Below are 27,873 nucleotides of genomic sequence, written 5' to 3' on the forward strand. Positions count from 1 at the left end.
TTTTCTATTGTACAGTTTAAAACGGGATGTATGAGGCTAATTTTTGGTGTTAGTTTGGATCGGAGTACGAACTGGTTTTGGAGATTTTATACATTAAATGAAATGTGTTGGAGTAATCTGTCAAAACAAATTAAATAAATGAAAGCAATAATTAAAATTGAACTTGTGTCGTGTGTAGTCATAGTGCCCTAAAAGCGATTTGAGCACTACCGTGGTACAAATACGTCATACGTCAATTATTTATCTTACAAAAAAAATCAATCATTAAGAAGCAATCTGCTGTTTTAATGTTATAATGGTTATTATAAAAAAGAAGACTGGTTTTATATTGAGAAGTCAACTGTGGTTAGCTTTCACACCACACCTCAAATCAAATCATCCCAAAGCTTACACAACACACACTTGTTATTATTCTCCCATCCTTATAAACCCTTCCGTCTCTCCTAATTAACACCAACCAACCAACCTCTCTCTATTAAACCACCACCACCGCTGTCGCCACCGCCATGTTTGAATTGATTGCGGTTGCGGCTTCAAATCCACACCTCATATTTCTTTTCTGCAATGTGTTCATTGTCACTCTCATTCTTGTTAGCTTGGAACCATCATCACATTCTGATCATAAACACCCCCACTCCCATTCCACCACCACCATCGTCGCCGAACAAAAACAAAAGTTTCGCAACTGCCATCCCATTACAAAAGATTCATATTTACTATTTTAAGTTTATGTTTGGTATATATGATATTTCACAAGTAGAGGTTAAAATGACATTATTGTAAGAAAAAGTTAAAAGAGTTATTTTACCAGCTGAAAGGCCTGAAAATCCATCATCCCGGTTATTATTTAATTGTCGTTCGTTCTTTTTGCCATGTCGGGTATTAGGCGTCGTTCGTTCTTTTTGCCATGTCGGGTATTAGGCGTGGCTCTAACGGAGTGAAGATCAGTTTTAGTTGCATGCATAGCTCCCCCGAGTGATAACCTTCTGTTACTTGCCCCACCATATGACATCTTGGACCCCTTTTTCTCACTTTGTTTCATCGGGCTCGGTTTTGACCCGGAACATGGCTTCCTGTTCCGCCATCAACTGTCCTTGAAGTTCTTTTTGATCCTAAAAACACACAAAACAACATTATAAAGTCATGAGATCGGGCCAAACGGGTCAACCCATTCACAACACTTAAATTATATTGTACCCTTTGATGTTTCCGTTCTTCTTCTTTTACTTGTCTTAAGGTTTTATATTCTTCAAGCATGGATAGAAGTCGGATCTGCACAGGACATATTTTATAAAATAACATTAAAAAACACATTTTTAATATTATTATATAAGTTAATCTTTCTTACTCCATCATAAGTGAATTCAATGCCTCTCTCATCCTCCCAGAATATTGTCTTTACAGATAATGCCTTCACCATTCCTGTTCAAAAAACAACAACAAAATTATATCTATGAAAAAATACTTCATTATTGAAACAAATATTTTACAAAATAGCAGGAAAGTAAGATTTACCTGGAAGTTTATTTATTTTAGTCTTTGTTGGTTAAAAAATTGTTTTTGATTTTTTATAACAACTGTATGAATAAATGAAGAAAAATTAGATATATAGATGTCATATTGTTTTATCCGACCCAGCCCGAATCACCGACCCGACCCGAATCACCGACTCGAACCGAATCGTCGACCTGAAAATTTTATAAAACAACATAAAAAAACACATTTTTAATATTATTATATAAGTCAATCTTTCTTACTCCATCATAAGTGAATTCAATGCCTCTCTCATCCTCCCAGGTTATTGTCTTTACATGGGTTGCAAATCCCGTAATGGTACCGAAGAATGACAAACAATGGCGCATGTGCATAGATTTCAAAGATTTGAACAAAGCATGCCCCAAAGATTGTTATCCGTTACCAGAAATTGATCTCAAAGTGGATTCGTTGGCACCATTTCGCCTTAAATGCTTCTTGGATGCGTATAAGGGGTACCACCAAATCCACATGGCCACTGAAGACCAGGACAAAACCGCATTTCGGACGCCCGATGGTACATTTTGTTATAAAATGATGCCATTCGGACTTAAGAATGCAGGGTCCACGTACCAACGACTAATGGACAAAGAGTTTCATGCCCAAATAGGGAGAAACTTGGAAGTCTATATGGATGATTTGGTCATCAAAAGCCTCGAGCCTGAGGCGATGTTGAAAGACATTGAAGAAACTTTCAACACGCTCCGAAAGATAAACATGAAGCTCAACCTGAGCAAGTGTTCATTTGGGATGGAAGAAGGGAAGTTCTTGGGAGTCATTGTTACTAAAGATGGCTTTAGAGCGAACCCTGAAAAGGTCGAAGCCATTGTTAAAATGGAATCACCTACCACCATCAAACAGGCTCAGACACTGAATGGGCGACTAGTCGCACTTAATCGCTTCTTGGCAAACCATGCGGATAAGTCGTTTCCTTTCGTGTCAACACTGAGAAACTGCTTGAAGAAAACGCACTTCCGCTGGACACCAGAAGCGGAAACAGCTTTTCAGGAGATTCGGTCACGCCTGATCGAACTCCCAACACTTACAGCACCACAAGCGGGAGAGGAGTTAATCCTATACCTTTCCGCAACAGATAGAGCAACCGGGGCAGTCCTGCTAGTAGAACGAAAGGGCATCCAGATGCCAATCTATTATGTTAGCCGTGTACTAACAGACGTAGAAACCCGGTACTCTACCCTTGAAAAATTAGTCTTAGCACTTATACACGCTTCACGCAGGTTAAGACGATATTTCCAGGGCCACCCAATCACCATTCTCACCAACTTCAAACTCTCAAATGTTCTAGGCAAACCCGAATTATCGGGACGTCTAGCCAAATGGGCAATTGAATTGGGAGAATATGCAATTAAGTACAAGCCAAGACCAGCCATAAAGGGCCAGGTCTTGGCCGATTTTATTGCAGAAGTCCCCGCTTCGCGGGAAAAAGAGTGCCAGGAGGAGGCTCAACCCTCCCCAGCACAGGACGTCAATGATGTCTGGCGACTCTACACTGATGGAGCAGCCAGTAACGAGGGTTCAGGCGCAGGGTTAAAATTAACCAACCCAGCGGGCCAAGAATATACTTACGCTATTCGGCTGGACTTTCCAAGTACGAATAACGAAGCCGAATATGAAGCATTCTTGGCCGGTTTGAGAATTGCGTGTAAGATGGGAGTGAAAAACTTGGAAGCCCACGTGGATTCCATGCTGGTGGCCAACCAAATAAATGGAACATACACGGCTGTGAACGACACCATGGCCCTGTACCTCGCCCAGGCAAAAACCCTTATGCGTGATTTTAGTGATTGTAAAGTCATACATGTCAAGCGCAGCGAAAACAAATCTGCGGATGCGTTAAGCAAGCTTGCATCACTAGCCTTCACCCACCTGGGAAAGGACATCCGCATTGAACTCCTCGAAGCGCCATCAGTCCCGCACAAGGAAATTTGTGTCATCCAAACCAGTACAGAAACGTGGATGACACCAATAATAAATTACCTTGCAGCAGGAATACTACCAGAGTCAAAAACACAGGCAAGAAAACTACGCTGTAAAGCACTGAATTATCAACTCGTCAATGACATCCTTTACAGACGTAACTTTCTTGGCCCACTCTTGAGATGCGTGGACAACCAAGATGCCGACTACCTCCTAAGGGAAGTACACGAAGGCATCTGTGGGGTACACGCAAGTCCCCGCGCTGTTGTAGCCAAGCTAAACAACGCGGGATACTTTTGGCCGGGGATGCATACGGATGCACTGGCATACATCAGAAAATGCAGGTCTTGCCAGCTTTACGCACCTAACACGCATCGCCCGAAAAACGAACTGGTTCCAGTCACTTCTTCGTGGCCATTTCAGAAGTGGGCCATCGATGTGACAGGCCCATTTCCTACAGCAGCAGGAAATGTTCAGTTCCTAGTGGTAGCCATCGACTACTTCACCAAGTGGATAGAAGCAAAACCTTTAGCCCAAACAACCGCAAAGCATATCAAAAAATTTATTTGGGAATTTATAATTTGTCGTTTTGGACTTCCACAGAATTTGGTGAGCGATAACGGCACCAACTTTGCTGACAAAAAGCTACAACAGTGGCTAAAAGAACTTCAAATCACCCACACCTTTACCTCAGTGGCACACCCGCAAGGAAATGGTGAGGTGGAAAGAGCAAATAAAAGCATCGTCGAAGGCATAAAGAAAAGACTCTTGAAACACAGATCCGGCTGGGTGGACGAGCTTCCGCACGTCCTTTGGGCAAACAGAACGTTGAAGAAGGCCAGTACGGGAGAAACCCCGTTCAGCCTCACTTATGGCACTGAAGCCATGGTCCCGGTCGAAATTGGTCTACCCTCACCAAGGGTCTTGAGTCAGCCAGAAGACAATGATGCGGAAAGACGGTTGGATCTTATGCTAACCGAGGAACGCAGAGACTTAGCCGCAGTGCGTGAAGAGAACTACAAACGACAAATGCAAAAGTACTACAACACGCGGGTAAAACTCTGCAACTTCAAGGAAGGAGACTACATACTGCGTAACAACGAGGCTTCGAACCAAGAACGCCCAGGAAAGTTGGCCCCGGTCTGGGAAGGGCCATACGTTATCAAACAGGTTCTGGGAAAGGGCGCATACCGGCTCGAAAGGCTCGATGGCACTCCCATCCAAGAACATGGAATGGAGCTCAATTACGCAAATGTTATATGTAGATCAATTCCAAAACTTGTAAAGAAAAGGCCAAGAGCCACTTCTAATGGAAATGATTCTCCTTTCATAATGTGTTTACCTTTATCCTTATGAACTCCCCACTGGTGCCGGTATTTACCGCATAAATGGGGAGAAGTAGGTCGTTGCGTGTGGAAGGCGGCAAAACCCGCATAAACACAACGTTAAAAATAAGGGAAACCTACACGCAGGTATGATGTAAGTAAAGTTTAGCCATCTTTGTAAGTGCAAGTGACGGTCTTATCCGCACAATCACAAATAAGGAAGCAAAACTTCAAACTATCATCTACCACGTTCAAAGGTTATCCTAAAAAAAAAAAAAAAAAAAAAAAAAAAAAAAAAAAAAAAAGGATAAGGAAAACCTACACGCAGGTCAGGTATGGGTAAAGTTTAGCCATCCTACCAAGTGTAAGTGACGGTTCTACCCGCACAATCACGAAAGAGGAAGCAAAACTTTAACCCACTATCAACCACGTTCAAAGGTTAACTTATCCTAAATACTTAGAAATTTCGAGGAAAAATGAGGAAAACCTACACGCAGGTCAGATGAAGGTTAAAGTTTAGCCATCCTACCAAGTGCAAGTGACGGTTCTACCCGCACAATCACGAATGAGGAAGCGAAACTTTAACCCATCATCAACCACGTTCAACAGGTTAACTTATTCTAAAACACTTGGAAAATTACTAACTTAAACTAAGTCATGAGTTTATAAAGCAAGGAATCCAAAGAAGGAAATAACAATCTTATCCGCAAAAAGATTTATATTTCAATGATATATTACAAGAATGGCCGGGTTACTACCCGCCTAAAAGAGTAAATCTATACAAGTCTATCTTAGCAATGGAAAGGGATCTTCAGGGTCAAGCTTCAGGGCCGCTTCCACTTGGACCCGCTCCGTCAGAAGAACGGGGTGGTTCGAAGAAAGCTTTGAGGACAGCTAACCCATCATCAGCAACAGCTACTTCGTCCACCTTTTCCACCACTGGATGCGGGAAGGCGGCGTATTGGTTCAATGCTTGGTCGTAAATGGCTTCGGTATCCACATTGAACAAAGGGAAGTTGGAAGGCGGGACGCCTTTCTCAACAAACCCTAGACCAAGCAAGAAGCCGGCCTTTTCCCCATCCTCATGAGAAGCGTTGAGGGCTGCGCTCATAGCATCATCGTAAGAGGTCTCTGAAAAGACCCGACGCACAACCTACAAAGAAAAAATACAAAGTATTAGAACCTTTTCTCTTACAGAGAAAAGCGTGAGGACAAAGCTAAACATACCTGAGGCAACGCTTCTCGAAGAAGCCATTGGAGGGCAGCTTGAGCTTCGTTATGGGCGCGTTCGGCTTCGCTCTTGTTAAGGTTGGCAAGTAAAACTTCCTTTGCGGCAGCCTCTTCGACGCCCTTAAGCTTCCGCTCGGTGTGGTCAAGCACCCCCCTCTGGTCCAGGATTTCCTGGAGTTTCTTGGCATCTTCCATTGCCAAGGCATCATGAGCGCGTTGGAGAGCCTCTAATTTGGCCTTGAGCTCCTCATTCTCCACACGCAAAGGCTCAGCAACGGCTTCAGCCTTGCCAGCCCTCTCGGTTGCATTTCGCGCAGTCTCCCTGGCCAGCCGAAGCTGTTCATTCACAGCTTGGGCAGCCTTGGAGCGGGCCTCGAGTCGCGCCTGAACTTCAACCTCGAGGGCCTTGAAGGCCTTCTCCTTGTCGGCGGCAGTTGCCGCCAACTGTTGGTTCTCCTCCCGAAGAGCACGCGCCTCAGATACGTCCTTGGCGCGAGCTGCTTTCAACTTGTCATTTTCACGACAAAGCAGCTCGACGCGCGGCTGAATCCGGGCCTGGAGAACCCGAAGCTCATTGGTTAGCCTACCCTCCTGGTAGCTAACCATGGCTTCCCCCAACGCACCCGGGGGAGCAGCGTGGCGAGCCCAGTCCACGCACTCCACAGGTGTGCGAAGGGTTGTTCCTCGGCGAATGTTCCATCGTGGAACATACACTTCATTGGAATCCGACACTGCAAAAGAAACAAAAGCAGTAAGGAAAAGATGATAAAAAACATAAGGGAAAAAGAAAGGAACCCTACGCACCTGTAGGGTCAATGACAGGCCGATAGCCGCCAAACCCATCACCTGAACCTAAAGGAAATCCATCCAACAGGTCAGGCAGACGGGAAGGTGGCAAAGATCGGCGGGAAGCCCTGCGCGTACCTGATGGTCCGGCCGTCGGTGCCGGTGGCGCGGGCATGGTGGCAGCCGCCGTGGTCGCCGTTGTGGTCGCCGCCGCGGTCGCCGCCTCATCAGCAGCAGTAACCGCCGGCTCCGTGAAGGATGCTGTAAAAATCGCACTCACGGCCAGCGGTGACGTCATCTCGGCCGGAACAGTTGGCTCAAAGGAATGAGCAACTGGACCAGCGGATGCAGGCGCAGGCGCCTGGGTCGATGCCTCAGGAAGGCTGACCGAGCCTACCGTCATTGGCGGGGAGGTACTCCCCTGCGTTTCACCCCGGAGTGCGTCAACATCCACGCCTGCATAAAGAAGAAAGTGTTTGATAAATTTATGAAGTAATAAATCTACAAAGACAACTATGATTGTACTTACGGGTTTTCTTGACCCTGAACGTACGGACGGGCGGGGAGGAACCCGATGGAGCCGGCCTCTTGGTACCGGTCACCGTCGTCTTCGTCGGTTCTCCGGAGGTAACGGTCGTAGCCTCCGGAGCAGTGGTCTTCTCACCACCGGGCTTCCCCGCCACCTCTTCACTATCTGACTCCGAGTCAGATAGAACTACCGGACCAGCCGTGGAGGCCTTCTCCTTCCCTTTCCCGCCGGCAGCAGTTTTCTTCTTCCGCACCAGTGGAGGAGCATCTGAGGATTCCTCTGAAGAAGACAGGTCAAGAATTCCAACAGCGGGTACAGCATTGAGGGATTGAGGAAAAAATATCGCCTTACCTGGCCGCCGGTGGCTCAGGATCTCGTGGCCCAGCGGATAGACCTCCACAAAACGATCCGCCGTTTGCTCCAGGATGGGCAACTCGCCCTCGTCCAGAGCACGAGTACCCATCCGCGCGAGACCGTCGGTTTCCCGCGGGAACAGAAGCGACTCCAAATTATTGCCCTCTGAAAGAAAAGAAACAGTTAGAAGACAAACTTGTATCAAAAAGAAAGACAAGACATACCATAGGGAATAGAGTTCAAACCGTATTCGAGAAGGATGGGAACCTGAGACGCATCTTTCCACACCCGGCTCATCCCTAACATAACCATCCCGGATTCCGCAAACCGGTAAACCGGAGATTGGATCCGGGATATCTTCGAAAACCATTCCGCCTCCTGGTAGTTGGGGGCGTGAAGGCTCGGTATCGCTTGGCCATTTTTAAACTTCATGGCAAGGGGGATGGCGCGGGCAGAAATGTAGAAGAATTCCTGCTTCCACGCGCGAAGACTGCGCTCGGTGTCGCAAATCTTCAGACCCTTAATGCGGGTCGTCAGGGTGTACCACCCCTGGATGCACCTCCAGGTATAGAAGGTCATCAGGCGGTCCACATGGGGCTCGATGCCCAAAATCCGGCACACCCACTCAAAATGGCGAATCTTGGCGATCGCCATGGGGTGCAGCTCGGTCAAATGAACACCGTGCCTCTCAAGGACACGGTAAACAAATTTTGTCAATGGGAATCTAAGATTCCCATGGACAAAAAACGCAGCATAAACCCCGATCTTGCCTCTGGGGGCATCGTACACGGTCTGGTGGGATTCAGGAAACTCAGGCTCGAGGGGATCGAGCATGAACTTCCTGACAACATACCGGTACTGATCGCCGGGCAGAGCACACTGGCACTCGCCAACAGTACTCCTGTCGTCGGCCACAGCTTCAGCATCACGTGAAGACATCTTGCAGAGGAAGAAGAAAACGATTTCGAGAGAATGCTCGATTAAATAAAGGAGTATTCGCCGGAAATCGCCTTAAAGATGAAGAGAAGAGTGGAAAGTGTGAATTGCAAATAACCCTCTCCCCCTTTATATAGTAATCGCAATTAATGCGGTGAATTTAATGCGGAGGAGAGAGAAATCGAAGGTGCAATGAAACTATGACACGTGGCAAAAAGCAAACTGGCAACAGCTGTTGACAGGACGCGTGCCAGTAATTTCGCGGCCACGCGCCCGAAAAATCGTGCCCACGCGCCTGAAAAAGCGACTGGAATGACCATGTTCTGTCACATCACCATAACTTCCTGCACGTCCTGACACAGTCAGAAGAAACCGTCGCACGACGTTTCAGATGTCTGGACTGTTCTTATCCTTACCAACCTTTCGAATTTCAAAATTCAAAATTCAAAAAGATTCAAAAGTAAGCGGGAAAATACCCCTAACCTTGGCAACCAAGTAACCATAAGACGGATGCGGGTACAGTGTTAAGGCAAAACCCTTCACATACCTAGCACCCGCAGGGAATTGACGCCAGAGGTACCTTGAAAGTAAAGTAACTGTAAGACGAGCGCGGGTACAGTGTCAAGGCAAAACCCTTCACATACCTAGCGCTCCGCAGGGAATTGAAACCAAGAAGGATCTTTTGGGCAATGCTTGTGGAAACGGAAATAACATCCCCGCATAGCGGGAACGTCGAGAAATACATTGTTTTGAGGCTCCAGGATGGAATTGGTGGTTTAAACATAATTGATCACTATGTTCAAAACCACTAAAACCTCAAGGAGAATCCACACAAGTGAGACTCAACGCTCCTGACTTGCGAGAAGGTTACATACCTACCCGCATCATACCCAAAGATCAAGCAAAAAAATCGGGAATTTTTGCAAGTGACATTAGGAAATCCGCGGGAAGAATCCCCACGAAGAACCTTAAAACTAAAAACCTTTTCAAAACCCCTTGCTTAAAGTCCAAAAGTTCACCTCACTTTATTGAACATTCATGAGAAGAACATTGGACTGGGGGGACTTGAAGAGGTAGGTCCCAGCAGAGCCCAGTTGGTCCCGCAAGACTCACCTTAAACAGGGACGTCTGCGCAAAGACCATCTGCTCCCGCAGGACCCACCATGCTCATAGAACCTTACGCGCAGTACGCAAGCTGTACACGCAGGGAAAGCCTCCCAATGGTGAAGTACCCCGCCTGTTCCCGCAGTTGCGGATACAAGCCATCAGGGAGGGCTACCCGCGGACAGCAGGGCTACACGCACAAGACAATAGATACTTCAGTAGTCACATGAAGGAATGAGCAAGGCGGGAACAATCCCGCCTAAATGAGCCAGTCTGATTCTGAAAGATCTTCTGTACTATACCTACCAAGGTATGGATAGGACAGACGATCTGACCAGAACAACCCATGAGCCAATCACAGGGTGACAGCTCACCGACAACAGTGCGAGGAGGAGCACCCTCTAGTACTGTTTGTCACTATTAGCCGCTGCCTACTCACCAACCCTTACTGTAGGGCGTGCGCAGCCTACAGTTGGTGAAATAGTGTTACTGTTGGCCGTAACCTATTCACCAACCAGCATGGCCTGCGTATAATCCACAGTAGGTAGGACGTGCATAATCTACAGTTGGAGGAATAGTGCAGCCGACATAGTTACTGTTGGCCGTAATCTATTCACCAACCAGTATGGCCTGTGCATAGTCCACTGTTGGTAGAACAGGAATACTATTCAGCCGGCTGTACCTTCTAGGAAACCTACCTTCGGCTATAAATACTCCAACATCTTGGAATGGTAAGATCATCTGCTATCCAGTTATCTAGCAATCTCTTAATATACACTTATATTCAGAGCAACCTAGTCTGATTCTCACGCCGGAGGGTGGTCACAAGGAGGAACCCCCCCTTTCTCAGTGACGAGCTTACGGTGTTTGTTTTGCAGGTCTCCTGAAGAACAGCCTTCTCAGCTAGACCTCATCCGTGGGAAACATTACTTAACCCCCAGATTATCTATAATCTGTACCGGGTCACTTTGTGTTTCTTCACCATTCATATTCAAAACACAACAAAAAAATGAGGTTATTGTCTTTACAGCTAATGCCTTCACCATTCCTGTTCAAAAAACAACAAAAAAATTATATCTATGAAAAAATACTTCATTATTGAAACAAATATTTTACAAAATAGCATGAAAGTAAGATTTACCTGGAAGTTTATTTATTTTAGTCTTTGTTGGTTAAAAAATTGTTTTTGATTTTTTATAACAACTGTTTGAATAAATGAATAAAAATTAGATATATAGATGTCATATTGTTTTATCCGACCCAGCCCGAATCACCGACCCGACCCGAATCACCGACTCGAACCGAATCGTCGACCCGAAAATTTTATAAAATAACATAAAAAAAACACATTTTTAATATTATTATATAAGTCAATCTTTCTTACTCCATCGTAAGTGAATTCAATGCCTCTTTCATCCTCCTAGGTTATTGTCTTTACAGCTAATGCCTTCACCATTCCTGTTAAACAACAACAAAATTATATCTATGAAAAAAATACTTCATTATTGAAACAAATATTTTACAAAATAGCATGAAAGTAAGATTTACCTGGAAGTTTATTTATTTTATTTTGATTTTTTATAACAACTGTTTCAATAGATGAAGAAAAATTAGATATATAGATGTCATATTGTTTTATCCGACCCGGCCCGAATCACCGACTCGAACCGAATCGTCGACCCGAAAATTTAATAAAATAACATAAAAAAAAACATTTTTAATATTATTATATAAGTCAATCTTTCTTACACCATCATAAGTGAATTCAATGCCTCTCTCATCCTCCCAGGTTATTGTCTTTACAGCTAATGCCTCCACAATTCCTGTTTGAAAAACAACAAAAAAAATTATATCTATGAAAAAATATTTCATTATTGAAACAAATATTTTACAAAATTGCACGAAAGTAAGATTTACCTGGAAGTTTATTTACTAAAGCGCGGGCTTTTTCTGCAAGTTTTAGAGTGAGATGCGCGCCCCTTCTAGATAATCCTGGATACAAAACAATAAAAGTTATTTTAGTTGAGCATGTAATTAAATTGAAGAAACAGAAGCAGTGGCGAAGCTTGCGCTTAGTCACGGAGGTGACCGAATTCATGGACTCAAAAATTTTCGGGTCGACGATTCGGTTCGAGTTGGTGATTCGGGTCGGGTCGGTGATTCGGGCCGGGCTCCTCGGGCTCAAGATTTCTTAAGTGTTCTCCCTATTGAAGGATTGGGCCAACATATGTCGGCTTTGGAGTACCGGGCCATCCTGAAGTATCGGTTAATGATCCCTTTGTTTCCGGTAGATGAGCCGTGCCCGGTTTGCCGTAAGGTTTGTTTGGATTCTTTTGGCGAGCATGCGGTTCACTGCAAAGAGTTGCCTGGGTTTAAGTACAGGCATGATTTGGTGAGGGATGTTCTATGCGATGTTTTTAAACGAGCCGGAATTTCAGCTAAAAAGGAAGCCCCTGTAAACTTTCTTACGGATCCTCAAGAAGGAAGATCTACATTACGACCGGCCGATATACTTATTTTTGGGTGGGTAGGGGGAAAACACGCTTGTGTCGACCTCACAGGAGTGTCCCCTCTTGTTGGGATTAGGGACACTGGATTTGTAGCAGGCCAGGTAGCATTGAAGGCGGCATCGGGCAAGGTTGCTAAACACGAGAGAGCTTGTTTGGAGAATCAACACGTGTTTATCCCCTTCGCCTTTGACACTTTTGGTTTCTTAGCTCCGGATGCCGTGGACCTTTTGAATAGGGTTTAGAAAGTTGTGTATAGTAACCAATCATCCCATAAGAATCATAACTTTGTTTTTAGTCGGATTGGGTTTGCTATCCAAAAGGGGGTTGCGGCGCAGCTTGTTGCCCGCTTACCTGCCACTTCATTGTAAATCGTTTGGATGTTTCTAAAAAATATAAAAGGTGGTAATCGTGCACCAAAAAAAAATCTATATATCTAATTTTTCTTCATTTATTCAAACAGTTGTTATAAAAAATCAAAAACAATTTTTTAACCAACAAAGACTTAAAATATAAATGATGATGCGAGAGGAAGGGTGAGTAGGGATAAGCAAATTCAGTATTGAAACCAGTACCAAAATCGGTACAGATTGGGTACCGTCAGTACCGAATAGATACCAAAGTTTTGAATTTTGGTACCGTTATATCTCAAATTTTACCTTAAATACCGGTATTGAACCGAATATTTTGGTATCGGTACCTGCACCAGTACGGTACCGATCTCATCCCTAAGGGTGAATACCTAGAAGAAGAATTACAAAAACCTAAAATATTTATAAAAACACATCTTTTACTATCTGACTACTATTTTGTAACTTTTGTTTATAAATATTGCAAGGTTTTGGAAAAAAAAACAAACGATGGGGTATTATATTTATAAAAAAAATCAGTAGTGACCAATAGCATTTGGAAAAATACATCGGGGGTGACCGCGCTTAATACCTATAAAAATTTTCGAAAAAATCACGAAATTTACCATACTAACGGAGAATACGACAGTGGCCGGGGCCACCCCGGTCCCCACATAGCTTCGCCCCTGAACAGAAGTAACTAAGGGTAAAGAGAAAATATTCACATTGTTATACTCCTCCGGCCAACACTCTTCTTCACAAGCTGAAATCCACTTTTCAACCTTGTCAAGTATTTCTTTCCTGCTATATGCTTCTTCTTTAACTTTTCCTATTTGAAGCTCCAGTTGTTCTAGAAGCCTAGCAGGATCAATAGCTCCTTCATTAACAAATGCAAACTTTGTATCACAAAATATGCAAATATAATTGTTGTTACTGATATCAATTTTGACCAATTTACTTATGAATGGATCGATTCGGGTTATTGGTGAAATGAGTATATTAAAAAATATTATCACTGAAATAATAATTTTTTCACAATTGTATTTGTTATGGGACAACTCGGTCCGTTTTGATCCATAAAAAAACTAACCCATTATAACTTGTTACCCAACACTAGGGGTGACAATCTTGACCCAAACCCATTTAAATGAGTCAATTTGAGTTGTTTTAAAAATTAAATGAGTTGGTTTGGTTAAAAGGTTTTAACTAAATGAGTCAAAATGAGTCATTTGAAATTCCATTCTTTTATTTTCGGGTCAAAATGGGTCGACAAGTTCAAAGAAATGGGTCGATGTGGGTTAGTGTCCTAAGGAAATGTGACAGGTTTCAGATCGGAACGGGTTTTCGTACAAGACAAGGTTTCGGCACGAAACGGGTTTCAGAATGGAACGGGTTCGGTTCAAATTTCAAGCCAACACGAGTTTTCATCCATGACGTGTTGGGTTTTGGTTTCTTTTGTTTCTTTCTGGTCGATTGCGGACTCGTTTTTGTTCGTTTTTTCAGTTTTGTTTTTGTTCGGTTTGAATTCTTTTAGTTTCGTTTTGATTGATTTTTTCGATTTGGTTGATGTGGTCCGGTTTTGGCTTTTTGTTTCTTTGTTTCTTTTTCGTCGATTCTTTCGGTTTCGGTTCAATTCTAGGTGGGGCGTTTTATTTTATTTTATTTTTATTTTTATATGGAACGAGGACAACGTAGGAAACATTTTAGTGCTTTACTTTTTTTGTTTATGATTTATATTTTGAGTTATAATTTTTTTTTATTATTTTTGAATATTTTTTGAAGGTTTTTTATCTTAATAGAAAACCCCTCAAAGAAAATTCAAAAAAAAAAAAAATTAAAAAAAATCATAACTTAAATTAAAAATAAAAAACGAAAAATCTAAAAAAACTAAAATGTTTCTGCCGTTATTCTCGTTCACCAAAAAAAGAAAAAAAACCCTTTTTGCAATTGACCCGTTTTGACCAAAACTCATTATAACCCATACTCGTTTTGACCCATGACTCATTTCAACCCATGATTCGTTCGACCCAACCCAACCCATTTACCACCTCTACCCAACACACACATTGCATTTTAAGTATGACAATGAGAGGTGGCAATGTGAACCAGTTACCAATAAATGAGTACTTAAAAAGTCAAACGGATATGTCAAAAGTTGTTCCACGTGTATTTTAACGCATAAAACATTCTAAACTATTCTTTTAAATGAAATATTACTTAAATAAATCTGACACTCAAATTATTTATCAAAAAGTTTGAAACTTTGGGTAGAAAGTGTTATGAGCCAACCCGACCTGTTTTTACCCGTGTATTTTAATACACACATTGTAATTTCAGTATAATTTATACGCACATTGTTTTTTAATTATAATATTGATGAGAGTTGACAATTTTAACCCATTTTGACCCGTACAAAAATCACCAATTCTAACACGTCACCCAACACACACATTGTATTTTGAGTATGTTATATTTAAGGTGGCAACTTTGGCCCATGAACTTTTGAATGACCCATCATTCAGAAAAAAGTTAATGAAGAAATTACCAATCCTGCCCCTTTACCAAATGTCCCATTCATGCATGTAACATATATCAAGTGAATATATTTTACATATAATTATACATACCAGTTTCAATAGCTTCCATTGCAATCTCCATTGAACTATCAGCTTCAGGAAGTAAGTGAGTCTTTCTACAAATATCCTCCAACTCTAATATTTTCTTGAAAACAAGTTCCTTCATTTTGCTTGATTTCAACTCTTCAAGCCGCGAAACCTCAGCCTCAACCTTTAAAAGAAAAAAACTTATTAAAGTTTCGACCTTTTGAAAAACTTAGTTACACTTTGAATAATAAGTCCAAATACCATTACTTACATAATTAATAAACTCAACCGAAAGCAAGTTGGGTTCTGATTTCTCTTCCTCTGAAGCAGCTATGTTGCAGGTAACACTCTGAAATTCTTGTTGCTCTTCAATAGGCGCATCCATCAAATTCCAAAGCTCTAATAGGGATCTTGCAATATTTTGGAGCTAACAGAAGAAGTTTGACAAATTAATGGGTTCGAATCAGAACATGTCATTTTTCTGATGGATCAAAACGGGCCGGGTTGAATCTAGCTTTTAGAAGAAAGCAACACTAATCTACCATATGAAAATACGAATCTAGCTTTTAGAATAAAGCAACACTAATCTACCATATGAAAACTACCATTTGAATACACTACAGGTCATTTACGACCCATTTGACCAGCTCAATTTTCTGATAAAGCAAAGCAATTTAAGAGGTTATAACTATTTAAATAACGTCATGGTCTTTTGGCCCATTAGATTTGAAATATAACGATGTACTTACTCTTTGCATCCTCTCTCTTTTGAGCTCATGTAATTTGTGTATAGCAGCAGCAAGACTCCCAATGTCATCATTACTTAGGCCTTTTGTTCGTTGGGTTTCTGCTAAACGAGGATTAATTTCTTGAACTGCCTGATTAAAGTCCATTTCAAGCACCACACACGGTGAGTTTAAGGTGTTCATGTGGTCTAGAACGTTGTTAATTCGATCACTCTGGATATTAAGGACAAAAGCAAAAAGTAATTAGTTTTAAAACAAACCCGTTTATTAAAGTTATAATAAAGTTGATGGTGAAAAGGGTAGAATTACCTTCTCTTTCTTAAGTGCTTGTAGCTGCACATGAAGATCTTCAAGTTTTCTTAACGATAAGTCAGTTCCATCCAATACTGTTTTGAAAGAAGTTGCGTAAATTTCCATTTGAATCATTTGTATCTGTTGTATAACTTTAAGGAATTGATTCTTCCTCTCGGATTTCCTCTTTCTCATTTCTTCTAATTCTGGAAGAATAGCTCCGAGTTCTGCCTTAAGGCTCTTTGTCTTCTGATCAGACTGCAAAAGTAGCACACTATGCGATCAAAATCAAGAACTTATTAGTAACATTGTTTTTGTAACCAAACCATAATTAAGAACCGATTGTTAAGATGGTTATTGTAACCAAAATCAAGATTAAATAACACTTGATGCAACCAAATCAAGAAAATGTTACACTTTATGCTACCAAATCAAGAACTGATTGTTAACAATTTTTTTGTAACCAAAATAGAGAAAATATAACACTTTATGCAACCAAATCAAGAACAAGTAACACATTATGCAACCAAAATAGGAACTTATAGTTTTTGTAACCAAAATCAAGAAAAGGTAACACGTTTTGTAACGAAGAATCAAGAGCCGATGGTTAAAATTGTTTTATAACTACAATTAAACCATTTGTTAATTTTGTTAACAATGGACAATAACGGTTAACGAATCAACAAAGCCCAACCCATTTCAACAAGTGACCCTTTACCCAAGCCGCCCATCTCTCCATCTCAAGAAGTATTTTTCTAATCAGGATCAAGTATCATTTAAAGATCAAGGATCCTAAAATGGGTAATATTTTTCTAATCACTTATTCATTTCAGATCCTTATTATTAACTATAGGATAATATATTCTTAACTGTTATCTTTCCCAAGTTTTTCGTAACAATGCAGATTTCAATAAGAGGTTCAATGACTAAGAGGTTGACCACCTCCCCCTCACACTCAAGGTACATTGCTATTTCCTTGGTCTAGCCCACTAATGTATATAAATTTATACATCTTTTTAGTATAAAATAATCTCTAAAACTGCAACTTCTATCAAATAACATAGCTCAGAAGGCTACTTATCATAACCAAATGCAATTTCAGATAAACCCAAGCCTCAAACAAAGAAACAAGCGAAAATACGAAGAAAAACGGAAGAATACACAAGAAAAACAAGAAACACGCATCCATGCTTCAAGAAACACGCACCCATGCTTCTGAACACAAGAAAAGATAAAAATCTACAAGAAAAGACAAACACTGGATACAAAAGCACGGGGCCGTGCCTCCTCAACCACGGGGCCGTGGTCACCTTTCAGATAAGACAAAAAGAATTAGCACATGTCACATTAAAGCACTGGGTCGTGCCTCAAGAAGCAAGGGGCCGTGGCTGAGTCATCATGTACGATCTGACACCATGCAACTGGACACCTGGTGTAACACCCTTGGCAAACACAACATCGTCCCACTCTTAGGCAAATCCCACATCGGCCGTGGACAAGAGAGGTCCTTGGTTCATAAGTAAATGTCCTGCCTCTTCAATCACCAATGCGTTTTGGGCTTAGTTGGCTGTGAAGCACATGAAAACTCCACGGTTAAGCGTGCTTAGGTGGAAGTAGTACTAGGATGGGTGAACTCCTGGGAAGTCTCCATCTGGGCAACCAAAAACAAATCCTTGATCTCTTCGTGGGCAGAGCGGAAAATATTGGTGGTGCGAGGGGCCGAATGTTACAGGTGGTATCAGATCCACTCTTGTGCCGTTCGGGATGTTGGGACACGCCTCATCGAGGACGATGAGTCCAAAGGGGGGTTGTTTGTAACACCCTTGGCAAACACAACATCGTCCCACTCTTAGGCAAATCCCACATCGGCCGTGGACAAGAGAGATCCTTGGTTCATAAGTAAATGTCCTGCCTCTTCAATCACCAACGCGTTTTGGGCTTAGTTGGCTGTGGAGCACATGAAAACTCCACGATTAAGCGTGATTAGGTGAAAGTAGTACTAGGATGGGTGACCTCCTGGGAAGTCTACATCTGGGCAACCAAAAACAAATCCGTGAGCTCTTCGTGGGCAGAGCGGACAATATTGGTGGTGCGAGGGGCCGGATGTTACACCTGGACACGGGGCCATGCCACATAAAGCACGGGGACGTGCCCCTCTCTCCAGACAGCCTATAAATGGAGGCTTAAGTTGCACTCACTTGGTGTGCTTGAAGAAAATCTCTAAACGGGTTTCTCTTATAAAAACACCCACATTACACTCATATTGAAGATCTTGTGAGGAGTTTGAAGGCTTGGAGGTTACCACTATCATCCATCATTACCATCATCATTATCATCCATCATCATCATTAAGAAGGAAGATTCATCCACATTTGGTTAGATTATTCTTAGTTTAATCATGTGTTTGTTATCATCATCTCTTTTAATGTTTATAACAATGCTCATTATGAGCTAAACTCCATTTACCATCTAAAATCTATGAAGAAGCTTTGTTTTACTTGATGATTATGTGAAACATGTGGTTTAGTTTGGTATAGTACATGGTTATTTTGCAATTATCCTTTGATGAAGAAATGTTTTATCACTTTAACTCAATACATCAAGGTTGATGATTAATAATCATTCATGTTAACTCATGTTCTTGGAAACTAGAAATGGTAAAAAGAATACTTTGACAATTTATTCAAAGATAAAACATGGATCCCTATCTTGTACTTAGAAATGATGAGATATAGGTTATGATCTATTTCTCTAGTTTTGACAATTCTAAAGTAACATTGTTAACACGATTGCTTAGGTTATCATGCCAGTTAAAGAAATCATATGTTAATGGAATGTGTAACTATAACCTAATTAAATCAACTAAGGGTGTGCGACTTAACTACAACCACTCGAAGTTGTTAGGATTGGTATTTGAGAAATCGAAGTCAATCCTAATCGTTCTATTATACCAAACTGCTTGTATACTTAAATTGACATTCTCAAATTATTTATCAAAAAGTTTGAAACTTTGGGTAGAAAGTGTTATGAGCCAACCCGACTTGTTTTTACCCGTGTAGTTTAATACACACATTGTAATTTCAGTATAATTTATACGCACACTGTATTTTAATTATAATATTGATGAGAGTTGACAATTTCAACCCATTTTGACCCGTACAAAAATCACCAATTCTAACACGTCACCCAACACACACATTGTATTTTGAGTATGTTATATTTAAGGTGGCAACTTTGGCCCATGAACTTTTGAATGACCCATCATTAAGAAAAAAGTTAATGAAGAAATTACCAATCCTGCCCCTTTACCAAATGTCCCATTCATGCATGTAACATATATCAAGTGAATATATTTTACATATAATTATACTTACCAGTTTCAATAGCTTCCATTGCAATCTCCATTGAACTATCAGCTTCAGGAAGTAAGTGAGTCTTTCTACAAATATCCTCCAACTCTAATATTTTCTTGAAAACAAGTTCCTTCATTTTGCTTGATTTCAACTCTTCAAGCCGCGAAACCTCAGCCTCAACCTTTAAAAGAAAAAAAACTTATTAAAGTTTCGACCTTTTGAAAAACTTAGTTACACTTTGAATAATAAGTCCAAATACCATTACTTACATAATTAATAAACTCAACCGAAAGCAAGTTGGGTTCTGATTTCTCTTCCTCTGAAGCAGCTATGTTGCAGGTAACACTCTGAAATTCTTGTTGCTCTTCAATAGGCGCATCCATCAAATTCCAAAGCTCTAATAGGGATCTTGCAATATTTTGGAGCTAACAGAAGAAGTTTGACAAATTAATGGGTTCGAATCAGAACATGTCATTTTTCTGATGGATCAAAACGGGCCGGGTTGAATCTAGCTTTTAGAAGAAAGCAACACTAATCTACCAAATGAAAATACGAATCTAGCTTTTAGAATAAAGCAACACTAATCTACCATATGAAAACTACCATTTGAATACACTACAGGTCACTTACGACCCATTTGACCAGCTCAATTTTCTGATAAAGCAAAGCAATTTAAGAGGTTATAACTATTTAAATAACGTCATGGTCTTTTGGCCCATTAGATTTGAAATATAACGATGTACTTACTCTTTGCATTCTCTCTCTTTTGAGCTCATGTAATTTGTGTATAGCAGCAGCAAGACTCCCAATGTCATCATTACTTAGGCTTTTTGTTCCTTGGGTTTCTGCTAAACGAGGATTAATTTCTTGAACTGCCTGATTAAAGTCCATTCCAAGTACCACACACAGTGAGTTTAAGGTGTTCATGTGGTCTAGAACTTTGTTAATTCGATCACTCTGGCTATTTAGGACAAAAGCAAAAAGTAATTAGTTTTAAAACAAACCCGTTTATTAAAGCTATAATAAAGTTGATGGTGAAAAGGGTAGAATTACATTCTCTTTCTCAAGTGCTTGTAGCTGCACATGAAGTTCTTCAAGGAATTGATTCTTCCCTCTCGGATCTCCTTTTTCTCATTTCTTCTAATTCTGGAAGAATAGCTCTGAGTTCTGCCTTAAGGCTCTTTGTCTTCTGATCAGACTGCAAAACAACAAACATGTAATAATACCTGAAGAAGAGAACGACATGTTATTTCCACTTGCATTAGTAGTCATTCTAGAAAGCCTAACGTAATTTGAAATTGAAATTGAAAGAAAAATAGGTAATTCGTTAATTAAAGAACAAACAAATCAGGCGTAGTAATTAAACAAGTAAGAAGTAACAGAACTCAGATAAAAAAGTGAAGGTTTAAAGCAAACAATGGATCTGAATTCGCGAATAAGAAGAGAAGAGATGGAGAGAATGAGAGATCAAGTGTTTGTGTGTGTAATTGAATGCCTTTTGAAATGGAAGGAATTCGACCCTTGACAAATTTGTGATCGGAAGATTTTAATTTCAAATATGTGACTTTTATCATATATATGGTGTTTCTTACTAAATTAAAACTTCAGTTTGCTTTGATTAAATCTTCGTCTTCTCCGCTACAACATGCAACATATCAAGCAATCAAAGACGATGTAATTCCATATGATTATTTATAGCGTCCTTTGGCAAATTTAATGACAAAAAATTCAAAAAAACGTTGCATGGTTCATCCTTTTCACTAACGAGGGTTAGTTTTTCTCGTTAAATCCAGTCATGTGCACCTCATGCAAGGGCAATTTAGTCTTTTTACCCCTTTCAGGGGGGTTATTTGTGTAATTGACTTAAAATTTGAGGCTTTAAATAAATAAAAGTTTTATTTTTTTAATCATCATCTTCTTCCCCAAATATTCATAACCCACCATCAACACCACAACCAAACACCACGACGACCACCAAGCACCACCCCCACCATCACAACGGCTCTCTCTCCGACGACCACAATAACGATCTACTCATTGTTCAAAACCATCCGCGACGCCTCTCTCAGTTGTGAAAAGCCCTAAATTGCAGGTATTATGTTTGTCTCCAACCCTAGGATTTCGAAATCTAGGGTTTATGGACAAAATCGATGGTTGTTTTTCTGATGGTGGCGGCTGCGGACGAAATCGGTGGACGAAATCTAGGGTAATAGAGAGGCAAGTGGTGACGGCTGCGGTGGAAGGTGATGGGTGGTGGTTGTTTGGTAGGTGACTGATGGTGGTGATGGTTCTATTGTGGGAAAAGAAGATGAAGATGGGTTACTGGGTGAATATAAGAGAGAGAGAGAGAGAGAGAGTTTTTATATATATTTATTCTTTTAGATTATTTGTTAATAAATAGATTGTAAAATTACAAAATTACCCTCATGTGCATTGCACATGACTAGATTTAACAAGAAAAATTAACGGGGTTAGTGTCAAAGGACGTGACGTGAAATAGATTTGAAACATGAAGTATGCTTTATGCTATATGTTTGGCCAAATGACGTCAATTGAAAAACCGTGCAGATGTAAAGGACGTCTTTTGCCAATTTGTCTTATTTATAATATACACACAAGCACCTACACTGATCCAACCATATAATCTCAAGTCAAGCACACTAAAACCCTTCACATCATACGAGTCGTAATAGTATGTTATTATATGTTTTTCAAACAATCTTAAAAAAATAGAAAACTTTTTTTATGAAAAAAATAAAATTATAATATAATTCTACATTTAAGTGGGAGAACATATAATATGTTTAAGTGGATGTTTTTTCTTTCATCCTACAGGCATTATACGAGTCATTGATCTGTGTCGAAACCTGAACCTGAAATAGAGAGAAGATGTACATGTTCATCTATGACTAGTAAATGTATAGAAAGGTGTTGAATCTATAAAGAATTAGCGGGTGGTATGAAATTGGTGTTGATGCTGAAATGTGAGAATCATTTGTTGGTGACTAACTCTAAAACTTAAATGAACAAGGTTAAACAAGTTGTCACGTAAATGAGGAAATAAAGTCACTTCCAATTTTGAGGTTTAAATGATTACTTAACTTGTTATTATACTGATGTGTTTAATAAATTACACATACATAATCCGCACACCTTTCACATAAACCAAATGAAATAATGTTAACAAATCACATAGGCCACAATACACATAATGGAGATTCTTCATATAGAATGACATCTTTAGGTTGATTGATACGAATGTTGTTTGAACTTTATAAATTAAAAAAATGATACCAAATGATAATAATCAATCCTCTAATGTTTCGCATTGTATTTTTCGTTATAAAAATTTTCCTAACCTGCTCCCCAAAATGTTATGTACAGCAAAACCATCAAAAATACTTTTTAGAACCGCTAGCACCAGACTTTCACTCGAACCCAAATTGGCCAACACCCATTGTGACATATTTCTTCGGTTTGCTTTGATTAAATCCTCGTCTTGTCCTCTACAACACACAACACATGAAACGCTCAAAGAACGATTTTTTCACAAGATATTACAAGTTACTTCTACATGATTATCCATATATACATATAAACACACATGTTTCAACTATATGATGTCAAATTAAGTCTACACACCAGAGCCGTCACATCATACGACTATATGAATTGTATGATTTTCCCCTCATACGACCTATATGGCTATTTTCCGCATATCATACGGTTCCGTATAACCAATTAAGTCTACACACCAAAGCCGTCACATCATACGACTATACGAATCGTATGATTTGCCCCTCATACGATCTATACGACTATTTTCCGCATATCATACGGTTCCGTATAACCATATGTCTTGTATTACACACCAATTGTGTCTGGACAGTATCTTTCTACCTATTCTTCAACCAATCTTATAAAGTAGAAAACTTATTTTACGAAGAAAAAACTGTATTATTAATACTAGTTAAGTATTTTTAAGAACATATTGTTTTGGATAAAAATCAGCTAATGATAATGTATCCAAATCTGTTATGCGAGGTTTAGTGCTAAATTGATAGCAATGAATATATGAACAAAATAGGAATGAACACCGTGATTTGTTACAAGGAAAAACCCCTTGATCTTGTTTAGATCAAAGGAAAAAACCCCGGGTGATGACAACTCGTCGATCACCACTTTATTAATATCAAAAAAGGTTACAACGGGTGGAATTATAGATCAATGAATACAATGATACTAAGTGTGTGTTCTTAGAAAACTATCAGCTAGAGTATGCGAGAGTTCTTGTGTGTGACCTAGCATTGATCTTAACTCAATGTAAGTAATAAAAGAAAATAACAACTAGTTCCTATTAATCCTCCATCTTCTCCACTCTCTTCCTTCATGCATTTTACCACGTGCTTGAGAAGTCCAAGTAGCGAATTAGACAGTGGACTGAGTCTTAGAGCCGTTACCTTCATCAAATAATAACCTATACACAAAAAACAATTGTTAATTATACCAACTGCTGAGGATCCTTGATCCTGCCACAGCTCCAGAGCCCTTCAGAAGGATAATTGATCCAGATCTGTCAGCAAGAATAACATATCCTCAGTGTCAGAATGATTTGCCCTAACAATTGCCCCCAAAATGGCGGGTGTTTATACCTTACAGCTGGCATTTTGAAATTTGAAATCCCTGCAAAAAGATTAAACGATTAGACATATGCCAGGGGTTATTATTATCAAACCCTAAAAATCAATTATAACCGCCTATATATGTGATCCCGATAATTCATTTATAATCACATATCCGGCCGTTCAGCAGGTATCTTTCTTTTCTCTCTTCATTTTTTTATTATTTTAACAATCATGTCTGTCGCTTCTTCTTCTTTTCCCTCTAAGCCGTCTGACCAGTTTTCCGGTGACTCCGGTTTGACGGAGATGCAATCCCAGAACCTCATAGCCAATCCTTCTATGGAGATATGCAAGTTCACTGACCCCGAGATAGACGAATTCCGATCACTGTTTCCACCAGAAACCATCTTCCGACCATATGACTCCGGCGTTCCATGTGATGTTTATTCCCGAACCTGGGTGTGTTTTCCAGCTTGTCCCTTTCTCATTGGCTACACTTATCCTTTTCCCCCTTCACACAGATTTTCTTTGAAACCACGGGCATATCTTATATCCAAGCTATGCCTATGATCTGGAGAGTTCTAGGTACCATTGAGAAGATTATCGAAGAAGAGGAGATCGACTTTGGTATCTGGGAATTGTCTCACCTGTATACCCTAACCACTCACGATCCGAGCCGGTTCATACTGAAATCCAAGCCTCGACAACCCCATCCGATTTCAAAAGTGACCCTAAACGATTCCTTTTGGAGGAATCATTTTTTCTTTGTAAATCGCAACTCCATACCTGGTGGGGCTGATTTACCTTTGAAATGGATCAGAAAGGGTAGGATCCTGGATCCTTAACAAGATATAATCCGTGATGACCAATCTAACTCTATATCTCTTTTTTAAGATTTGCAGTTGAGAATTTTGCTTCCCTGACCAAGTTACCTGGAACAGATGAAAAAACAAAACGGTTCCTTGCACTGGATACCGAGGTCAGAACTTTTCAAGCCCGTTTCATCGAAGCTTTTTGTGATATTTCTTCAGATTCCAACATGTCAAGTAAGATTAGTGTAATAATTTGAAATAAATAACAATAGGTAGAATACTTATCTGTTAACTTATTCTGCATGCGCTAAGAAATCTCAAAAGTCTGCCAGCAAGTTCTCCTTGGAGGATATTGACAGTATGGTTACTCCTCAAGATGTCAAGAAGGAGGCTTTGAAGGCAACAACCAGTTCTGAGCCAAAAACTGCAACCACCAGAGCCTAGTCAGCCGCTTCCAAGAGAAAGAGATCCTCTGAGCCCGAAACCCATTTTGATGTGTTCCTCACTGTAACTATCCTGTATCCTGCTATTTTGAATTTAAGGATCCAATATCCTTCTAATCCTCACTCAATTGTTGGTTACAACTATACACGCTTTCAAGGACCATTACGAAAAGATTGTGAACCAGATGAGCGAGAAGCTGTCCGGGATGGGGAATGCTGTGGTTATTAAGGATAAAGCCTTAATCCAGCTTTCCAAGGACAAGAAGCAGTTGGAGGATCAACTATTCGCAGCAGAAGCCCAGCGCCAGGAAGAAGTGAAGCAGGCTACAGAAGAGGCCAAAATGTGGGCTGCCAGGTCGGTGTTCCAGGTAAGGATCAAGATGGCGATGGAGGCCAGTGATCCTGCTTTCGATAAAGCGACCTGGGACGTGAAGAAGTGGAAGTCTGCCCTGGCGGCTCTTGGTGGCGAAGAGGATACGGAGATGGCTGAGGATAATGAAGCTGGGACTAGTGGGGTCAAGGATGTGATGGAAGCTGGTGAAGGAAAGGAAGCAACCGCGGAGGACGAAGCAACCACGTAAATGGGCGATGACGAATATCGAAGACAAGGCCCGAGCCCATTTTTTTTATGTTGATGTTTTTATGAACAATAGCTATGGTCTGTAATAAACATTAGTAATTAGGTTTAAGGATCAATGATCCTCAAGACAATTTTCAGGGGTACCGAAGGTGGGTGGATCCTTTGTTTTGTCATACGTGTTCACCAACATATCACTGACGTATTTTTCCACATATTTCAGGGAAACATGTTAGTACAAGTAGCAAGAAATTATAATCATTCATGGAGTTAGTTGCTCGCAAGGTAAAGATGGCTCAGTTTTAAATTATTAAAATATTATAAACAAGATTTAAATATGATTTATAAATCAAATACTCGGATATTTGTTATCCGAGAAGTTTTCAAATAAATTAATATTTTATTTCAACCAAAGTCTTCCGCTAAAATAAACCGCAACTCTGATGTATTTACAAAACATGTACAAACTTGTGGTCACACGCCTAGGCTCTAAGCTGGGGTGTGACACAATCGCTTTCCAAGGTTAACGCAGAGATATTTGAATTATTCTTGTGTACTCGATAAGAAATCAATGGTAAAGATGAATATAGCATATGATCCGAGAGTTTGAAAAATAGCGTATAATGAACTTTAATGTCTTTTAAGTTCAACAAAATTTGCTGTTTTTTTTTTCTGTTTACCTACATGTAAAAAGGTAAACTTAAAATTGAAGGCAAACTTTCTATGACAAATAAAAGCTTGATTATATATTCCAGTTATATTTTATATCGCAAATTTAGATGTTTTTGAGAATTAGTAAATTTTATTTTGAACACGTTTATCAACTTGGGTGGTAATTACGCAGATTATTCTATAATAGCTTGCGTTGTTTTATGACATAGTAAGCTTATGTATGATTTTTGTTGTGTTTTTAAGAATAAAATTGTTAGGAATTTGATAGTTTATTTTGTTGTCCGAGATTTGAATGTTTCTTCTGTGACACAAAGAAACGAGTCAAAAAGTTGTGTAGGAACAAGTCAAAGTTATATAAAGACTTACAAAGCAAGTTTATTAAAAAGTTCAGAATTCTACACGTCATACTTGTACGTCAATTATTTATGATTCTTTTATCATACAAAAAAAATCAATCATTAAGAAGCAATCTTCTGCTTTAATGTTATAGTTTATTGATGGTTATTAAAAAAGAAGACTGGTTTTTATATTGAGAAGTCAACTGCTGTTAGCTTTCACACCACACCTCAAATCAACTCATCCCAAAGCTTACACAACACACACACACTCTTCTTATTATTCTCCCGTCCTTATAAACCCTTCCATCTCTCCCAAATAACTAACACCAACCAACCCACCTCTCTCTAATAAACCACCACCACCACCACTGTCATGTTTGAATTGATCGCTGTTGCTGCTTCAAATCCGCACCTCATATTTCTTTTTTGCAATGTGATCATAATCACTCTCATTCTTGTTAGTTTGGAACCATCATCACATTCTGATCATAAACACACTCCTACTCCCATTCCACCACCACCGCCTGCTGTCGTCAACAAAACCAAAAGTTTCGCAACCGCCACTCCAAGGAGTCAAACTGCACCCCCACAAAAGATTACCACTAGCATATTGATAGACGTTGACCCAGTTTCTTATGTTGATGATGATGATTGCAACTTATCGATCAATGAACACGAGGAGGATGAACTCAGAAGAAGAGTGGAAGAATTCATTGAAAAGGTTAATAGAGGTTGGAAGGCTGAAAAGTTGAGTTCAACTTCAAGTCTTGCTTCTTTCACTGATTAAGTTTCATCTCATGGCCTATATTGTTATAGGGAATGTA

The 27,873-nt window shown here is 40.1% G+C and overlaps 1 pseudogene; it reads right to left on the bottom strand.

Moving 5' to 3' along the window:
* Positions 1 to 475: 475 nt before the first annotated feature.
* Positions 476 to 24,614, bottom strand: LOC143597753 (65-kDa microtubule-associated protein 9-like; annotated as a pseudogene).
* Positions 24,615 to 27,873: the final 3,259 nt, after the last annotated feature.

Source organism: Bidens hawaiensis, unplaced genomic scaffold (assembly GCF_021521415.1).
Source record: "Bidens hawaiensis isolate Kalapana, Puna unplaced genomic scaffold, B.hawaiensis_p1.1 tig00048986_1, whole genome shotgun sequence".
In the NCBI taxonomy this organism is placed as follows: Eukaryota; Viridiplantae; Streptophyta; class Magnoliopsida; order Asterales; family Asteraceae; genus Bidens; species Bidens hawaiensis.